At 37.9% G+C, this 19,961-nt stretch overlaps 1 protein-coding gene and 1 long non-coding RNA gene across 2 annotated transcripts in view; both read right to left on the bottom strand.

Moving 5' to 3' along the window:
* The window catches only part of CycD (cyclin D), a gene marked incomplete at its 3' end in the record, with an annotated part of 62,473 nt that overhangs the window by 17,320 nt on the left and 25,192 nt on the right, over positions 1 to 19,961 (bottom strand). The gene's annotated exons all lie outside the window — the stretch shown is intronic.
* LOC135439632 (uncharacterized) overlaps positions 1 to 19,961 on the bottom strand; it is a 32,893-nt gene that overhangs the window by 3,333 nt on the left and 9,599 nt on the right. Inside the window, exons 2-3 of the long non-coding RNA XR_010438138.1 lie at positions 2,484 to 2,749; positions 1,907 to 2,369 (exon numbers count right to left, since the gene is read on the bottom strand). This is a non-coding gene — a long non-coding RNA (uncharacterized LOC135439632). The remainder of the gene's footprint in view (positions 1 to 1,906; positions 2,370 to 2,483; positions 2,750 to 19,961) is intronic.

Below are 19,961 nucleotides of genomic sequence, written 5' to 3'. Positions count from 1 at the left end.
ATTATATAGGTTTGTATGTTTAAGATTAGGGGTGTTATTAGTTTTGCGAACTTTTACAGGCGTTTAATGGTGGGTCTCGACCGATGTAATATTTCTCGTATTAATCTAAGGTTTGGAGTGGGTGAAAATTTAAAAACGGTGTGTTTGCGCACAACCCGACCGTATTGGCTCGCAACAAAAAAAGGCTGTTCGTTGCTATGGGCAGCAACGAAACTTATGCACAAATCTGCTTACCCATACGTTCAAAATTTTTGAGTGCATTGCTGCCCATAGGCACAACGGCATAGGTAAGCCAACGACCGTGGTAGGCCAAGGGCATTACAAAGGGCATCATTTCGCTCATTCCCCTCCGAGCGAAACGGGCGGGCACACGCTTTCGCTCTCTTACCTTATTTTCGCTCAAGTCAGTAGATCTTGAGCTAGGCGTTGCCACCTATGCGAAATTTGAGGCGCTCTATTGTGCTTACAGCCTTTCCTATTTCGTGGAACTGGACAACTATTGATAGCCAAAGTTTTCTCTTTTGATGGTCTTATGATTGAATTTTCGATTTAGGAGTGTGACCTTTCTCTTCACTTGATACGCAGGCCTGACATCTGTGCGATATTTAAAAGTTTTTGCAACTTTTCGAATCCCTTTTGCTCGTGTTGCGACGGGACAATTATGTTTAACATGTATAAAATCAGGGAGTTAGAGTTCTCGAATGGTATGAAATCAGATCCGTATTGCGCACTCTGAGTCACAAACGATATATTTCCGCGAACTTTTATGAACTACCCATTAGTTAAATATAGCGTAGTGAGAACCTTTCCTTTTTGCCGCTTCTGTACAACGTCGCTATCAATGCCATTGGAAAGTTATCACGCTTAATTTTCTCATTTAACTCTATGTAGACAGTACCATCTTTTTTTGTAACTATTACAACAGGTGCAGCGTATTCAGTAACACTGTGATGAACTATTCCCTCCTCTAACCAATTCTGGATCTGAATGTTGACTATCACATTATCGTCGCGGCATGTGCAAAGTTGGAACTTCATCTGAGTGTCTTAACTTCATTTCGAATGGACCGGAATCCGGCTTTACTGGTTACTTAAGTTCACTACTTTGAACATCAAATTACTTTCCAGGTGAGACAGTTCTAAATCTGGTATGAATTCTTCACTAAAATCCGCCATTAGTAATTGTTGAAAGGTCTAGTCAGATATGCGCGCATTTGAATCTGATGAGATAGTCATATCCATTTTACTATTAATGTGCTTTTGCTTGTGGATATTCGTAGCATAATTACTATCTTCATTTCTTGGATCAGCGCACTTCTCTATTCGGGGCACTCTATCCGCTGCGTGAAAAATAACTCCTTTTGCCCCGATGGTGGCAACGACAGAATTGAGTACATCGCAACCTATGACCCCTTCGTATAGGGTATTTTTAACACGCACCACATGGAAGCATATCTTTGATGGATCCTCGTCCAAACTGGTATCAACTTCAAACCAACCTAGCGTACAAATTCTTTTGCCTCCTATACCGATTGACTCTTTTAACTCTGACCTCGAAGCAACTGGATAAAACTGTGTAAATATACTTTCACTGATAAAACAAATGTCACTGTCCGAATTAAATAATGGTTTTATCTGTCGATCACCGCTTCTAACATTTTTATAAGCTCTATTAAACGTCGCTTGGCAAGGCTATTGCTCCTTTGAAACTTACCATTTTTTTCATTCATTTCACAGTTATTTGCCTTGTATCTTTGTGCAATTAAAACACCTGACACCACTTTCTATGCAGTCTCTCGCTATACGATTGCTGCCCCACACTTGAAACAACATCTTTCGTCTTTGGCATTTTTATCCTGAGTATTTTCAAACTTTACTTTTAGCCTTCGTCCTCGACCAACACTTACTTTTTTATATTTATTTTTTCGCGGTTGCATGGGACAGACATCCTTTCTTTTGTTTTAAGTCCGGAATGCCCTCAATAATATATTCTATAATACTTTTTCTTTCAAATTGGATTGTTTTGCCAGCGTGGTCATACTATAGAAATATTCTGTTTAAGTTTCCGTATGGATCTTCTTCCAAGTGTCTAGTAACTTGTGCACCTGTTTCTTCCTTCAAATAATTCCAATCATTTAAGTTATTTTGACTGTTCAAAACTAACTACGCATGGTTACAGGTCGATAACTTGTTACTCCAAGTGACTCCAAGTTTCTGTTTCTTCGTATATATAACCTTCTATACTCTCTGAAACTTGATCAAAATACGAATCAAATCTCTTCTGTATGGCTTCTTTAACGCCTGTACTTTGCAACTTAAGCTCCGTTAATTTTTCTTGTCGTTCAGCTACTGTGTGTTGTGTAACATCATCTAAATACGACAATTTAAATTCAATTAGCAAACAATCATATGAATTACGTTAGCAAAAATGGTACAATAAAGTCTGTTAAACGCAATGTTTAAATGCGCCCACAGTTCGCTTACTCTCTAATTTTGTCGTCTTCAATTCATGTGCACACACTTGTCTATGTGTATAGCTGCCCATCTGGATGTCGTCTCAGATTCTTCTCCGTCGAGTTTCCTACGTCGCTCTTAAACGCAAGTTTCGTCAGCTTCTTATCTTGCCATCGGCGTTTACGCTGTTCGGAATTCTCATTTTCTTCAAATTGTCGTTTTCGGTCGCGTTTTGATACCCAACTGCCGCGACACGACGTCGTCTTCTTCTCTTGTCGTTTGAAGGCGATTCCCGCCTTTAACGAAAAAGATAAGCACCGTTACGTTTGTCTGCACGTTGTTTGCGGCAAATTTCGTCGTATGCGAAATTTTCGGAAACAGTCTCTTCTTCTGTCGTCTGATCGGCACCAGCATGCGTCTCACTGAATTTCACATATGCGGTCTTTTCAGTGTTATTATTGCTCCCTTGAACAACACTTAAGGGTCATTGCACAATTTAACTTAATTCGCATCGATCGATCTTCTGCAGTCATTAAACTAAAATATGTTCTATTAGTTTAATATTAATATAGTGTTTTTTATTTTATTATACACTGAACCCATTAAAAGTAGGTAAAAAGGGTATAATGTATTTGTGCAAATATACGTTTCCAAGCAATCGATAAAAATCGATTAAGTTTTAGGTGCCAGGGTCACCAAATTTTACATGTAGCATCTAAAATAATATATGTTGCGGAATGAATTAAGTTATCGATTATTTAGTATTACGTAAATTCTGAAGTATGTATTTTTGCCCTTTGCACATTATATTTGGCATGTTGCCGCCATTACTTAAATGTTAATCTCATTATTCTAAATGAATATTTATCTAAGTTCTGACTTATGTAATTCGCTCAGAATAAAACACTTGTATTAGTAACACACCTACACTTGCACTTGCACATTTTGCACTGCGCTGACTCTATTAACATCGGAGTAACATGGCCAGGGGCCTTGCAGTGCTTAAATTCCAATTCCTCGTTCGTTTGGCACGCGACAGTATTTATACATATGTATATAGTACCAAGTACCTTTCATTTTGTAGCTATCATCAGACTCCGCCCTCCACCCACCAAGCACGTAGTTATAAATCAAATAAACAAGCCAAATGGAACTACCCGCCAATTTAAGACAAAATTTAATGCAATTGACTTTTTGGGAATATACGAATATTCTATAGCACAATAAGATCTATAGGTGAAAATTTCCTTAAGATCGGTTAAGAAAAAGAAAACTTATTAAAGAAAACGGGTGCGTATATTGATACGCGGTTGCTGCATCTAGAGCAAATTTGTAAGAATTTCTGTATACATGTACACACACACATTAATGCGCGTTTTTATTGAATTCTACAACAGCATAGCAATTGCCATTTTTTGTTTTTTGTGCTGTGTGTATGTGCTGATATTTTAATAAATTTTTTTCTCTTCGAAAAAGAATACAAAAGAACTAAATGATTGTGTTTGTAGTAGAGCGTCCGCACGGCTTTCAGGTGAAATTTGGGTGAATTGCTGCTCCTATGGGCACGCTTTTTTTTCTATGAAAAATATGATTTTTCCCTCGTAGAAAAAAAAACGTTGGGTTCCCTACAAAGTTACTTTTCGTCTGTGTGTATTCTCTGAATCTAAGTTAAAATGTTTTAGTGTATATTTGTGGTAAATATCATATTGTTATGGTTCCGGAATCAGAGTCAAGTTCAGTGAAATAGCGACGGCTAGATACACTTCTTGTGTGAACAGATTGGAATTTATAGCTGCACAGCAGAATTACAAGAGTATCAATTTAATAATATGATTACTTAAGAATTGTATATCCAATACCATACTAAATAATTAACGGAACCATTTGGACATTTGGCGCGGGCATTAGGAGGACCTACAGCTAAAATTTCAAGTCTGTAGGTTCTGATATCCTTGCGTTCATACATACGGACAGACGGACGGACGGGCAGACAGACAGACGGACATGGCTAGATCGACTCGGCTATTGATGCTGATCAAGAATATATACACTTTATGGGGTCGGAGATGCTTTCTTCTGCCTGTTACATACATTTCCACAAATACTTTATACCCCTTTTACCAAGTTACATTGGGTTCAGGGTATAAAAAATGCGTTCCTCCCAATCGGACACGAAACCGTACCGACCGCACTACTTGCCACCGCCTCTACTCACCAGCCACAACAACAATTCATTTTCATAGAGAAAGGTTTTTTTAGTGTTAATTAACCGATCTTGCTTAAATTTTCAGCAGTAGATCTTATTGTGCTATAGAATATTTGGATATGCTGAAATAGTCGATCGCACAAAAACTGTAGCTTAAATTAATGGGCAATAACAATTGGTTTATTAACTTGATTTATAGCTATGTGGTGGTAGAGGGGAGGTGGCGATAGCTATAAAATTAACTATATTTAATATGTATATACTATTCTAAAAAAAAACACATTTCGATATCGATTGTTATTTATTAAGGGGAAAGTTATCGATTATCGGAAACAAGCAACATTTGCACAAATACATTATACCTCTTTTATCCATTTTTAATGGGTTCAGGGTATAAACATAATATCAAATTAGTTGTAATAAAGAAAGATATAGAAAGAATAAACAAGATAACAAAAAACAACACTAATTAAAGCTAAACAAATTTCAGAAAAATGACAAAAAAAAATGTAAATGGCGATAAACCTATTAACGTTATTGACAGTCCAAAATCAGATAAGGAAATTTGAAAACACTTAGTTTGGAAACCTTTAAAAAACAAGAATTGAAGTCAAAGTCCAATATGAAAATGTTATAAAATGTAAAATTCAGTTTTCACAACAAATGGCCAATGTAAAAATATTAAAAATATACGTATGTATTTTAAATCAAATATTATTGAAATGATAGCTGCATTTATAAATTATTAACCATAAACAAATAGAATCTATAGATACGGTTATTATACTTCTTAACGAGTTTAATAGTAACATTTTTTTAACATGATAATGAATCAAAATCAATTAAAGGATTAATTGAAATTTAATTTTATAACTGTACCTTACGCTTTTATACCCTGAACCCATTGAAAATGGGTAAAAAGCATTTGGTGTTGGAAGAAAAGGGTTCAGGGTATTCCCTAGTCGGGCGCTCCCGACTAGAACCTCTTACTTGTTTTTTTTTTTTGTGTTAATATTTTTATTTTATTATTTTTATCAGCGTATTGAGATCTTCCTATATGCTTGTGTTTAAGATAGTGTAAGAACTTAATTAATTGATTTGTGTTAATTATTTATATAATTTTCCTATTTGATAGGTCAGCAGTTTGGATTTTTTTTGTTTTTCTGGTCGATGGCGTTTGTAGAAGTTGTCTTGCTGCTGCGTTGGGGTGATGGGCTAGGCGGTAACGTAACGACAAGAGTGATACATTAGGCAAAGGAAATGTATTTTTTCCTCATATGAAACCTCCAACGTTAAACGTTAAACTAACAGTCATGAACCAAATGGAGAGACCATTAACGGCGATAGAAGAGGTGTTGTCACTGCAGCTGATGAAAGATCTACACACTATGAACACAGAGAGGATAGGTGGGGGAATCACTTTTTATTTCAACCGTCCACTTTGGTGGATTATGGGAAGACGGACGTCCTGTTTTAAATGACCCTTGGGATCTCATGGTGTAAACACCCGCTCATTTTCTGACTGCTGATGATTTTGAAAGGATGAATCGTTTTCTTCTCATCAGCGGTTTGGTTCGATTTATAAACACTCATGCCGGAGCAGACGCATTATTTAGAGTTGTCACTTTAAAAACAACCAGTAATGTGGTCAAACAGCCAGTAATAAACCTCTGTTCATTACCCATACAATAGAAGTGGCTTGATAATGACAGCAAACCATTACGTGAAAAATTGTACTTTTATATTTTCAAGACAAGCTAAGGTTTCGTAAAGATGATAATGAATGTTGCTATCATCAAAAGGGGAGATTGTTTGGGTTACAGCTTACCACCAAGAGCAATCATGGTAACCGCCAACAGCGCATACTATAAGAGAGCGCATGGAAAGGATCCAGTACCAACAAAATTCATCTATGCTTAGATTAGCCGCTATAACGGCTTTAGTGGCTCTCTCAATCGCTGCCGCTTTAAGTAAGCGAGCTTTAAGTCCTGTTACTTTAAGCTATCTTACTTTGTTTGCATTTTTAATTCTCTTGATTTGCTAGCTTAGTAACAACCGAATTTGCGGAATTGACATGCGCTCTGTGCAGTTCGGATTAATTATAATAATATTTAGGTTTAGTTCAACAAAGAAGTCTTATTCAAATGAACAACCCCTCATTAACTTATGCGAGCAACCGTCTGGAAGCATTTCTATCTCAACATTCCCAATAATCGCGCGTAAACCTCATAGCCGCCTTGGTTGGCCACCACGCAGCAACACACCATCCCTCATAGAATAGAATTGATGATTACTTTGCGGAATGTTTTACGAAATTCGGTGCATAAAGTCCCAGGAAAAACGGTCCGAATAAATTTAACTGTCTGTGATCATTAAAAATATATTATTAGATAAAAGATTAAATTATCATTCATTAATATAATGGAGAATTAAATTCGATGTACAAATAAAAATTTCATTTTTCTTAGAGCGATGTGTTCCCTTCAATATAATCTTAAGAGCTACTTAAAGCGAAAGAAACGTAGAAGCATGAAACCTCGGTCTTGGGCCGTAGTAATTTTAATCATTAAATTAGCTTCTTCAAGATTTTCAAAAACCCTTTGAAGGCTCACATAATGATCTTGTAAGATATTTGAGAAAATAATTATAACATCTGGGTAGACGAAGCAGTGTTTCTCAAGAATATCATTGAGATCTTTATTCATTAGTCTTTGGGATATTGCTGTAGGCCGGTTTAAGTCTTAAAATCCGTTTTCTTAATGGATAGTTCATTCATTTGAATTTGATGAAACCCTTAGGTCAAATCCAAAGTTGTGAAATTTTGGCATCTTCCTAATATGTCGAGGAGTGCATCAATATTTGTTATTGGGAATCTGTCTGACACAGTGATTTGGTTTAAGTTGTGATAGTCGGTAACTATGCGAAATTGTCTTTTACCACTTGCGTAGTCTTTTTTAGGAACTACCTAAATTGGACTACAAAAATGATAATTTGTCTTTCAGATTATACCTTGATCGAGCATATCAGGTGGGTAAGGGTAAAGTTCTTTGTATACTGATTCTTCAGTTTTAGTTTATATATAAAGATTTTTTTTTATGTGCCAATAAGCGTTTTTGTTACAATTTATTTGAACGATTCAAATTCTCTGATAATTTTTTTTGGACCAGATTTCTTTTGTTATTTTTTTTTTGTGTATTGTGTGTATATAAATTGTGTTAGCTTTTTCACATTCTAACATGAGATAAGATATTTTTCTAACATTTTCTACTATCTTACGTATAAGTCCACGATATTGTGCCTTGTTGATACGGTCGATAGTGTCAGCAACGGGATGCACATATTATAGTTGTCAATCAGAAGGTTACGCAAATCACTCCATCTTTCGGGCTATTCGATTTACTAGCCTTGCTGCCTCTCTAATGATGAGATGACGAATGTTTTGGTAAATCCTGTTTTGTTGGAGTAGATTGATTGTTGGATATACTACGGGTATGTGCTCAACTTGGTTTAAAAAAGGATCCAGCCTTTGCTCATCACTGAACTTTTAATTTAACGCAAGTAAATAACACTCTTATAAAGTGAAAAAATTTCACTACCTAGCAATCTCGATTTTCCAAAAATAATACAAAGTTGAGATAGTAGATTTATCGACTTTATGCTGTAATGAGTTTGTTTCGCAGGAAAGTTGTTTGTACAGAGGAATATTTAGTCTTACTTGTTACCATCCTACTGGCTGCGCCAATAGAGAATTTAATGCGATGTACAGATAAAAATTTAATTTTTATTAAAGCGATGTACTCCATACAATCTTTAGAACTATTTAAAGCGAAAGAATTTTATAAGCCTGAAACCTCGGTCCTTGCCCGATGGCGTATGTAATATGTGATATATTGTTTCACTTAATAGGCCAAATGTTATGCAGCTGGAGATAGCGCTCGCTGGACCAACCATGTTTATGCTGCGTTGACAAGTGTTAATGTTTGCTTAATAAGTTTGCTGGATCAATTGTTTATTTTTTATCCACTACTCCATGCTCACATTGAGCGGCACCAGTGAGCGGATACAAAGAACAATTATATTTTGCAGCAGCTAAGTCGGCGTTAGCTCTAGGACGTAACAATATTGATGTAAGCACATCAACAGATAAACGATCATGAACCATGGTTTGAAAACATAGTCTATTGCTTCAATTTTTTTTTTTTTTTTTAACATATTTTAGACGTTTAATTTGTAGTTGTTCAAATGGTGTGCGGTGTCTTGTCGGAATGAGCTCCACGCTGCTTGCTCATTTAATGTTAAAATGGAGTAAACTCAATCATTTCTTAAGAGTTTTCGAATTGTACACCGTCAATTACGCCTTCATTAATTTTTGTCAATTCCGTATCCAAAGCTTTTAAAAAGTCTTTGATCAGTCCAAGCTTAATGTGCAATGAAAATCATAAATCATCCACTTGCGCAAGAGCCGTATTTTTAACATATTGATTTCATGGAATATTTGCATCTGGGAAGGATGCAAAGCCCTGGGAAGGACTTTGACGACGTTGATCAACTCCTCCACGCGGATGGGGCCGATAGGTGGTGACATCTGAAGCGGAGTCTCCAACGCTCGGGTAGTCTCATCGAGCTCTTCTGGGGAGGCCAAATCGAAAGGAGTAAACCGTTCCTCCAGGTGGCTGGCGAAGGTGTCGGCTTGCTCTTCGTCTGTTAGGCAGTATTTTCCATTGTGGCGAAGAAGGGGAACGGTTCTCTAGGGTTGGCGCTTCAGGTTTTTAGTTGGTCGCCAGAGCGAGTATTCTGAGTCATGGGTATAGTCCATGCTCTCCAACCTTCTGGTGAAGGATGCGTCTTTGAGTTTTCGCAGGGTCTCCTTGAGTTGCCATCCATTCTTCGCTACTCCGCCTTGTCCCACGGATGCTGTGTCCTCTGGAACCTGCGTTTGCACCGTCTCTTGATCCAGAGCAGGTTGGCTATATCTGCGGGCAGTTCGTTGCCAGCACTATCCAGCCGCCTGGCAGCTGGTGGGGAGGTGGCTTCGGCTTCTGCTGAGCGAATCTTTGCGTTGAGCAGCTCAATGGTGTCCTCTTCATCCAGTCCAGTGCAGATTTCTGTGTTGAGATGGATATTTACGGGTAACTTGTGGGAGAACCTGTATCCAGTACTTTATCTTGACGATGCGCTAGGCTGCAGACTGGTTGAAGGCCGCGTGCATTGCTGCTTTTTGCGCCCCACAGCAAGTGATGTGCATTCAAGTCGCCTCCCACCAGATATTTGCTTCCAGCCGAGTTGAGTATGAAGTTGAAGTCATCAGTCGACGTCTGCACATTTGGCCTGCAATAGACTACTCCAAAGTCCACGTTACCAGCATCAGTGGAGACTTTCAAAGTCGAATATTTAAAAACACGATTACCAATGCTCAATTGCGCGAAATGAACCACTAGCTGAGCGATTTTGTCCAGTGTACAGAGTATGAATCGAAGCCGAAGATTCTGGGGAAAGTAGGACCGCTGGTTCTAGGTTCTAACAGCAGAATTATTCCGAAGGCGTGTTTTTGTACTAAGGCCTTCAGCTCTAGTACTTTACCTGAAATGCCATTGGCATTCCAGACTAGCACCTTCAGTGGTGTGTTCATTTGGATAGCAACGCGGTGAAAAGGGTGAGGATTTGCTGTTGCATACCCAAAACCTACTGTTGCATTTCTGCCATCCTCTCGATAGCCCGGCTCATGTCCTTGATGGCAGAGGAAAATCATTCCCCGTTTCCAGATGTCTGCTGTTGCTGTTGTTGCGCGGTCAGCCTCTGCTGTTGCTGTTCCCTCAGCAATCTATGTAGCCCAGCTAGAGCTGGTCCTTCTCGCTGGCAAGAGCTGGGGGCGTTGTTCTCTTTGCTGAATGCACCTAGTCCGCTTCTGGTGGCAGCGGCGTATGAAAGCCCTTCTGCTGTACGGGGGGGGGCAGTTAACAGATGTAGGCCCATTAACTTTATTGCTACGGCTTCGGTTCGCTTGAATCGGTGGGAAATTTTTCATTTTTGCGGGTTTCGGGGCCCCCGCACGCCTTATATATTCGGTGAACCACTCGCAGCCCTAATAGTTGGCAGGGTGGTTACCACCGCAGTGGAGACATGTTGCCGGAACTGAGTCGGGCCGTGTGTAATCAGCAGTGCGATGATTGAGCCAGCAATTTAACACATTTGTGTTGTTTTCTATAGTATGTGGCCGTGTGCCCGTACTCCTGACATCTATGGCATTGCAACACTTTCAGGCTTCTTCGAGCAGTCTCCACCTTGACCACCTGCTTTCACAGCTTTCTGATGGTAAGAGCCTCCTTTTTGTTGGCCGCTGTCGGCAAGTCAATGAAGTGAATATTCATGGGCTCCTTGGAGACTTTGCTGCTCGGATTGTGTACGTGGAGAACGGTATGGCCCTGGCTCCGCAGGTCGTCGATGAGCTCTCGGTTGAGTATGGTGTGGTGGAGGCCTTTGATTACTATGCGGTAGGGCTTCTCCTCCTGCAGCTGGTATGAGTAGAACTCAATTTTTTGTTCTTCAAGTTTCTGTATGATGGCCCTGTATATGGGCACATCATTGGGTAAGAACCGCATAGTCCTACCTAGGTTAGATTTGATGGTCAGGCTATCCAGGTCCATTACTTCGGATAGTATGAGCCACACGTCGTTGATGTCGTCGATGCCATTTAGGACGATGAGGGGTGGCTTCTTTCCTCCAGTGGGGCATTGTTGTTGGCCCTTTCTTCGGGCACGGAGGAGCTCGCGCTGGCATGGCCGAAACCGTTGGGCTTGCTGCCGCTCCCAACCTGAGGAGTCGCTGAGGCAGGCAAGTTTACTTCTTGGGCTGAGTTTACCTGTTCGGCCTCGGAATCGTCAGTCGCCATGTGTATTGAAAGCATGTATGCGAACTGGACTGGTGTCAGTCTTGTTCTGTTTTCGCCGCGCGGCAGGTGGGGACCTGCTGTCAAAGACTTTGCGCTTTTCGTTTTTTTCGCCCGTGAATGAATCAGTCGGGCCTCGGCTGCGGCGGGTGAATTGGGTTTGACGATATCTATCTAGGGCGTCAATGGGGTCTCTTTTCACACTAGCTTGAAAATGTTCTGCTGCCAGGGTCATCGAAGTCCATTAAAAGGTAGGAAGTAGGAAGAAACTGAAGTACTTCTTGCAGACATCAGCGCGGAGAATTTATTGGCAGCTGTTGTTAGGCGGCTGTTAAGCACTGAGGTGCGTAGTGGTGTCAGCATTTAGTTGCCCTACCTCGTTAGTTTGAGACGTCCCCTTGTTACTCATTGTGGGTGCGTTGCTGTTCTCAGCACTTACTGGAATGGTGGCTCTATTGGCATTGCCACTGACTGGGTGCATGTTAGCACGGCATCGCCGACGACTTGCTCAATTTTTTGACCACTTTATTTTTCGGTTTGACTTTATTTCGATTCGCTTAAAGCAAAATGCTTTGTCAGCATGTAGTTTTGTTTAAATTTTTGCCGTTTTTGTGTTTTTTTTTTCTCTGTTTGTTATTAGGTCCCAATACTTGATGCGTTGCAATCTTTGTGTGGTATTGCCAAAGCCGCGTTTTGCCGATTGGGCGTGCACTCGAATTTTGATTTTTAATTTTATTCCGCGAGCGCGTCCGTTCACTTCGAACATCAAAAGGTGTCTTATCTTCAATAATGTGTTGATGGTAAGTCAAAAATATTATTTTAAGCTCGTATGACGAACTTTCTTTAAATTCAAGGAATATTTGATATTTTAAAGCATTTATAGGGATTTCTTAATGCATTATATTTTCTGAAGAGCGTTCGCAACTTTGCATAGTTGGAGTTAACGGATTCAAACTAGCTTCAGGGGCTCTAGATAATAGATTTGCAACCTCGTTAATGTTGCCTGGTTTATAAATGAGTTCGTAATTATACTCTTCAAACTGAGCCTTCCTTCTTTTCATTTTAGCGTTAGTGTTTGTGTTGCTTAGCGCAAAGTTTAACGTGTGATAATCTATGAAAATGTTGAGTTTGTTGACGCCGCAGAGAAAACAGCGTCGCTCTCCCAAATAATTGCTGGCACTTCTTTTCATCTATTGCGTATTTTCTTCTGATGAACTGAATGTTAGTATTAAGAAGGTTATTATATAAAAAGAAACTTTATCCGCCTTTCCAGTAAGCGTAGTTAATAGTTTTCTTATTTCTGCGTACCCTTTAATGAACCTGCGATAATATCCAGACATGCCTAAAAATGAACGAAGGTCATGGATTGTTTTGATTGATTTTGCTTTTTTTAGTTTTGGTTTTCAAACCATCGTTGCTGTTTATGAATCCTGAAAATTTGAAATTATCTTTCATAAATAAGCATTTTTCTAGTTGGGCTTTGAAATTAGTTCTCTCTAGCGTCTCGAAAACTAATCGTCAGTTATTGAAATGTCCTTCTTTTGCTTTTCCCAATATTACGGTGTAGTCTTAGTAAACAAAGCATCGTTTTCCTATTTGTTCTCTAATACGTCATCAAGGGTTCTTTGAAAAATAGCTGGGGCGTTGCGTAACCCAAAGGGTAGTCTCATTGACTAGACAGAGCTGAAGGCTTACTCCGAGCTTTTTTTACCGTTTTATAACTCCCGAGAGGTAGATCGAGTTGGTCCGCAAACGCAAAATCCAACTCAAAAATAAAGCTCATTTACTATGGGAAGCAACAACAAATCACTTGCAAAACAACAACAGTGCGTAGAAACAACAACAACACAATTTGGGTTCTAATGTTGTTGTTGCATAGCCGAGTCTCGGCGCATGTAGGTAGAAAAATCGAATGCGAGCAGGCCATGCCATTTAAATCAAAGGGTTACGCACACGGCGCGTCAACATCATATACTATTACGTCACGTTTTAAAGAATTTCATTTCTTGCGATGCTTAGAATATATTTCTATCTTTATTACGGACATTAAAGTAATATATTAATAGGGTCTTCTATAAAAATGCATGTTTTTAATAATGTATTACTTTATTGTACGCAACGGTCGCATACAAAAAGCCCTAGCATGTGACGACACATGCGCAAAGAATGTTGCAATCTTCTCAAATTCATATACTGCCCTTGGCTTGGAAAACACATACATGCATATTTTTTGCCAATGTGTGTGAGATGAGACACACATGCCAACAACTATTTGGCGCGTCGAGGCATTGATACCCTTATTTATAGAAATGGTATAGAGTGTTTAAAGAAAACAATTATGATTGATTGTACTAATAGTTGCACACTAAATACGAAATTATATTTTTCTCAGACATTGGGTCAAATATGGGTATATAAGAAGGTTATGGTACTTGGTTACAGAACTTATGAATAGTTAAAATACCCTATTTTGAGAAAGGGTGCCTTGCTGATCGAAAAATGAAAAATTATAAAATCTGCCAGGCTGCTTGCAAGTTGAAAGCGAGTGGAGAAGAAGAAGACATAACTTTGCGAATTAAAGGCATAGCAGTGCTTAGAAACCACAACAATGAGTTAGAAGAGTGTAGAAGCTTAGATCATAGGCTGTAGCTTCAAACCAAAAAGGGATAGCAGGGACGGAATTTGGGGTGTGCTTTATTCATTGTCGAGTCGTTTGTTTTGATTATGGTTGTTGTTGGTTCATATGGGAAATGTTCGGAAGTTGTCTTTGATTTTTGGGCAAAGGCAGAAGTTGCTATTGACAGCCGGGTGTTATGTTTGAAATTTTTCATTGAGTAATACTCAATTGTGTTTGCAACCTCGCTATCGCTCGTGAAGTGTTTCGAAAAAGAGCTTTTGATCCAAAAGCCTCCTCTGTCTCTTTATTACTCAATGGGGTAGTCTTAAGAATTCGAATTTACTTTTTATTATTAGAAAAGGCTGTCTTTTCTATGTCAAAATCTTTCAGCGCGTTTTGATGAAATCTAATTTCAAGGTCGATAATGGTGAAGAAATTGATCTCACTAAGGGTTTTTGCCGTCTATTTGTTCTTTTAAAGCCATAGAGTAAAAACAGGGCTTAGAATAGTCTGGATTACCGATTTTTGTTTTTATTTCACCCTTAACTTGAGTAACGAAGGTGATATTTGTATCAGTTTTGACAAAGAGACCTGGTCATTCTTTAACTATTTCTATTATTGTTTGACTAGCATTGTGATCTAATTGCGAGAGTCAAAGTTCTATGTTGGTTATGTGTTGCATGGACAGTTCTTTTGTTTTGTACTTTATTTTTTTAATATTTTTTTTTTTTTTTTTAATTAGACTTTTCATAGTGTCGTGACCTATGATACCGTCAAAGGTTCCTAGTTCTGACAAGAGAAAAATGTATATTTTACCTATCCCGTTGACAAAAATATCAATATTTGCGTAATGAGTAATGTTGGTTTTGCCTCTTATTGATTTTGCTGCTAAGCATATTTCATTCTGTATGGGTGCCCGAATGAGTGAAGGTTTGACATAATTTTTATTTTAACCGGTATCTACTAAAAATTTTACTTGTTTTTCATTCCTCTTTTCTACCTCTAGGTAAGGCAATGAGTTAACATCGTCAACTATTTCGTATTCTTCTGTGCAATCATATCATATTCCAGATCGTTTATATCTGGTTCTTCTTCTGAACTGCGATTTGATGTCAATTTTGGAAATTCATTTGGCGCGTTTATATGGATTTATCTACCTCCATCGGTGTAGGTGGAGGTTGACGCCTTGGCGGTAATGAGTTGGAATATCTTTTGTTATGCGGCAAGGTGTTATGCATAGTGTGAGTCTGATTCGCCCTATAGTTTAGGTTGTCCAACATATGGCAGATGTTCAAGGTTTTGGTAAGCTTGGCGGCCTTTTAAAGCTTAACAGACTTGGCAATTTGCCATTTAATCCTCTTATGAATGTGTATGTCTTATTTATATAACAATTGGTCATTGCAGGCAATGCTGTCTCCTTATAATCTTTCTAGGATTAATGCTTCCCCTTACAATCTTTTTAGAATTAATGAGAGAGTTCCGTAAAAATCTTTATAATAAGCTGTAATATATTCCCTGCCTTGAGCTAGCGTGCTTAATTGGTATTCTAAAGTACCGATATCCCATTTGTCTGCGTAATGTTGCATTAGACAACGCCTAATTTTTACCCAGCTAAGAAGCGTACGATACGACTCAAGTGCTGTATTTGCTTCTCCGATAATAAAATGTCTGATTGTTTGCAAAATGGCAAAATATTTTGGTGCCTTTTTTTGAGCTTTCGTACATTTTTAATATTCTGTCTACTGATTTTTTCCTTAACTGGCTTCCCCTGAAAATTCCCTGAGAAATTTAACAATGTCTAGTACCTCCTCGGAATCGCACAAATTTCTGCTAAAAACTATTTGTGGCTCTTTCCTTTTCTCTATGACCGGATTAATATCATTTATAACTACTTGTTCAATCAAATTGATTAGTTCTATTTTTTAGGAATTGGAAAAAAGAGTAAGCGGCGAGAAACCAGAGGGCGCATTACTTAGTGACATTGTTTATAGATAATCAATCAACCTTCCGCGTTCATATAAGTGGTATTTGTTTACGTTTTATTTTAGTTAATGGTTTATTTATTCTGTTAAAGTTTGCGATTTTAAAAATAACATATGATAACAATGACTTATATTACTATCCTAAAGTGCATATTCGGATGTCTTCTTGGAGGGTTGATTATCTTGTTAATGTTTTTAGCCGTTTTTTTTAATTCTTTTTTTTCGAGCTTTTGTTAAATGTGGGTTTAATTAATGGAGCTATCAATTCTCCACTAGAGTAAGTTGTATGACTTATTTTTATGTAAATATATAAAAATTGTGTTTATATTCACTGTGTGTTTAATTTGTATTCTCTATGTGATTTATTCTGTGTATAATCACAATGTGAACTTTTAATTTTGAATTCACGGTCTGGCTTAGACTACCTTTTTGCACCATACTTAGTAGCCTATTAGGGGTGATGTTAGTCCAGGGAAGACTTTAGTCTTATTGGCCTTACTCATACAGACTTCTTATGATCCTCCTTTTTGTTTGTATTTATTTCGCGGGTCCCTGCCCGGGCGCTAATTTGTTGTTGTTGATATCATAAAACAATATTTTGTTGAATTATTTACCAGCACTATGTGCTTACAATGAGTTGCAAATACAAACTGAACTTAATGTTAAAGAACTTAATGAAGCCTCTATACAATGTGGAAACGTCACTGTTGACGTGGACGTCGCCTGCTTGGTGTTGTTGCATCTGCGGGAATTCAGGATTGGTGCATTTCGCAGGGGATCGCATTTCTTGTAAATCAATTTATGCTATTTCCACAATTATGTTCTTGTCCAATCGTTTTGCAGAATTTGCGATTACACGGTAGATGGCCAGATAACGCGTTGACCCCTTATGCACCCAAGCTGCATACGCAACACCTTTATTTCAGCGTTTCCCGTTTCACGTTGACTTGCCACGTATGTTATTATTCACTGCAGGGGTTTTTGCTGCTGAAGAAACTAATTTCGCTAATTTTATTGCGCTGACCATGATTTATGCTGATGCTAATATTCATATAATTTCTATATATTCCAGAAAATATGTCATCGCATACATCTGATGTTTCACCGCATCTCTTGTTCTCCCATAGCTAACTGTTGCATGGCTCGCAGGCCCAAAGAGGGAGCGAAATTAGTTTCTAACATAACAGTTAAGCATTGATACTCCTCCTTTTAGATGTGCTACTTTGAAGACATAACTTGAACAGGACATACTCAAATAGGGATCCTTATGTCAACTAAATTCCTGTCGTCGCTTCTATTTCATATACACCTTTCTCCTAGTTATTCGTAGTTTTTGGGCTGGAATCTTGAAATGTAGGGCTTTATCCTCTCCGTTGATTAAATTTGTAGATTCTTGCTTAGAATTTGTATCCGGCCTTTTTGGGCGCCGTTTCTGGGCACATTAATGGGACCTCGCGTTCTATCCAGGTGGATCATAGTATGATGACGCTCCGCAGATTTTCGCGAAATGCCTCATGCAGATTAAGACATTTAAAACATAACAGATATTTCAATACAATTGCTTCACGCGATGCAACATATCCTTGAATATATTACATTTTCCAATGGGATTTTTTTGTTTTGCCGTAGACTATGCATATATTCAGTCGTTTAGTAATAGATGAAGCTTTTAAATCTGTAAATCTGGCGACGACGATAAAAAATATTCCCAGTCGACTCTTAATTGCTTAGGTAGCCTTTTCATCATATAATATACAGTCGAATCCCGATAATTCGAAATTTTTTACATTTTTTACGGTTTACACAGGAATTCGATTTATCGAGATTTCCATTTACCGAGGCTCAAAAAATAAAACTTCGAATAAACGGGGCTTTTATATTTCACATAATGTATACATATTTAACTTTATTGGAATTTTTCAAATAATGTAAGTACATTCGTTATTAAGTTTTACAAATTGAAGAAAAATTAAACAGAAACATAAAATTATAATAAAAAAATCAAGCTTCAAAAATGTCTGTAATTTTCGATTGCTTGATGTTTTTTTCTCTTCTTTTTTCTATTTCGTTCTCTAAACTTATTAGGTTGTCAAAGACACTATCATGAACATCATGTGTTGAAAAAAAAAAGTTTTAATTGAGGAATTAACGCTCTGGCTAGTATGTTGGTTAAAATTTCATCTCCTTCGGCGTCATCATCATCCTCGTCACTTTCATTATTGATATGCGAAATTTCTTCCAAAATGTCGTTATCTGTCAACATACCGGATACAGCAAATACAGAACCGGCATTTTCAGAGTTCTCAGAAATATTTGAATAAAGATAATCTATGTTTAATTGACTATCTTCTAATAAATCATCGTTTAATATTTTACTGAAACCGCAAGCACGGAAGAGGTTTTGAATCCACAAAATACTAATATTTTTCCAAGCTTTATAAGCATTTTGTATAGCTGTTAATATTGTACAATTAAAACTTTATTTTCATCGATACTATTAACCAGATTAATAACCATTTCCTTGCGGTATAATGATTTAAAATCTTTTATAATACCCATGTCAAGGGGCTTCAGCTTGGATGTGGTGTTAGGTGGCAAAAACTCAATTTTTACGTGGCTAAGATGAGGGTAGCCATTATGCGCCGTACAATTACATATCTATGAATAACAATATCATTCGATTATTAGCTGCCATGGTATCATTTAACATTTGAAGCCATTCGTTAAATATTGTTGTTGTCATCCACGCCTTCTTATTGTGTCGATAATGCACTGGAAAGCTACAAATGTTTTTAAAGCACCTAGATTTTGCTGACTTTCCGATTAGCAGGGGCTTAAGTTTTTCGGTGCCATCCATGTTTACTCGTTCTTTAGAGTGCTTACCTCCATAACATATTTAATTTTTAAAGCAATAGGTTCGATCTGGCAAACACTTAGAGAACAACCCAGTTTAATCTGCATTAAATATATCCTTAGGTTCGTAATCTTTAGCAGATCACTCAACTTTTCCTTCCATTCAGAATATACGCCTTCATTAACAGACGAACTTTCGCCGCAAATTTTTTTTTTTCGCCGCAAACAGTAATAATGTTGTTGCAGACCCAACCTTTTCATAATGATCATAGTGATTTGCCGTATCTAAGGAGCACAGGGAAAATAGTTGACGCCTTGGCGGTAATGAGTTGGAATATCTTTTGTTATGCGGCAAGGTGTTATGCATAGTGTGAGCCTGATTCGCCCTATAGTTTAGGTTGTCCAACATATGGCAGATGTTCAAGGTTTTGGTAAGCTTGGCGGCCTTTTAAAGCTTAACAGACTTGGCAATTTGCCATTTAATCCTCTTATGAATGTGTATGTCTTATTTATATAACAATTGGTCATTGCAGGCAATGCTGTCTCCTTATAATCTTTCTAGGATTAATGCTTCCCCCTTATAATCTTTTTAGAATTAATGAGAGAGTTCCGTAAAAATCTTTATAATAAGCTGTAATATATTCCCTGCCTTGAGCTAGCGTGTTTATTTTCATGCTTATCACTGCTATTAAAATTCACATGGGATAGAAATACTTAGAAAATTCCTTTGTTGAGTCAGCCTTCTCCAAAGGCGGGCAGAATGCAAAAGAAACCCCTATGCTTCGATCGCCTTAAGGTAAACTATTTACAGCGAAAAGGGGTCAGACCGTCATTTCTAAATATCAGATTAACTTTTGTATGACATTCGCTGCTTCACTTGTTATAAACGATATAACGCATATGTTGCGCCATATAAGTTAATACCTAAGATATCAAAAATAACAACGCCTTTGATATCCAGCTT

The sequence above is a fragment of the Drosophila montana genome, unplaced genomic scaffold, assembly GCF_035044405.1.
Source record: "Drosophila montana isolate Dmon_TW-CO22-7 unplaced genomic scaffold, ASM3504440v1 contig_1555_1, whole genome shotgun sequence".
NCBI classification, from domain to species: domain Eukaryota; kingdom Metazoa; phylum Arthropoda; class Insecta; order Diptera; family Drosophilidae; genus Drosophila; species Drosophila montana.
Note: the sequence above shows the minus strand (reverse complement) of the source record. Positions and strands in the feature narration are given on the sequence as shown.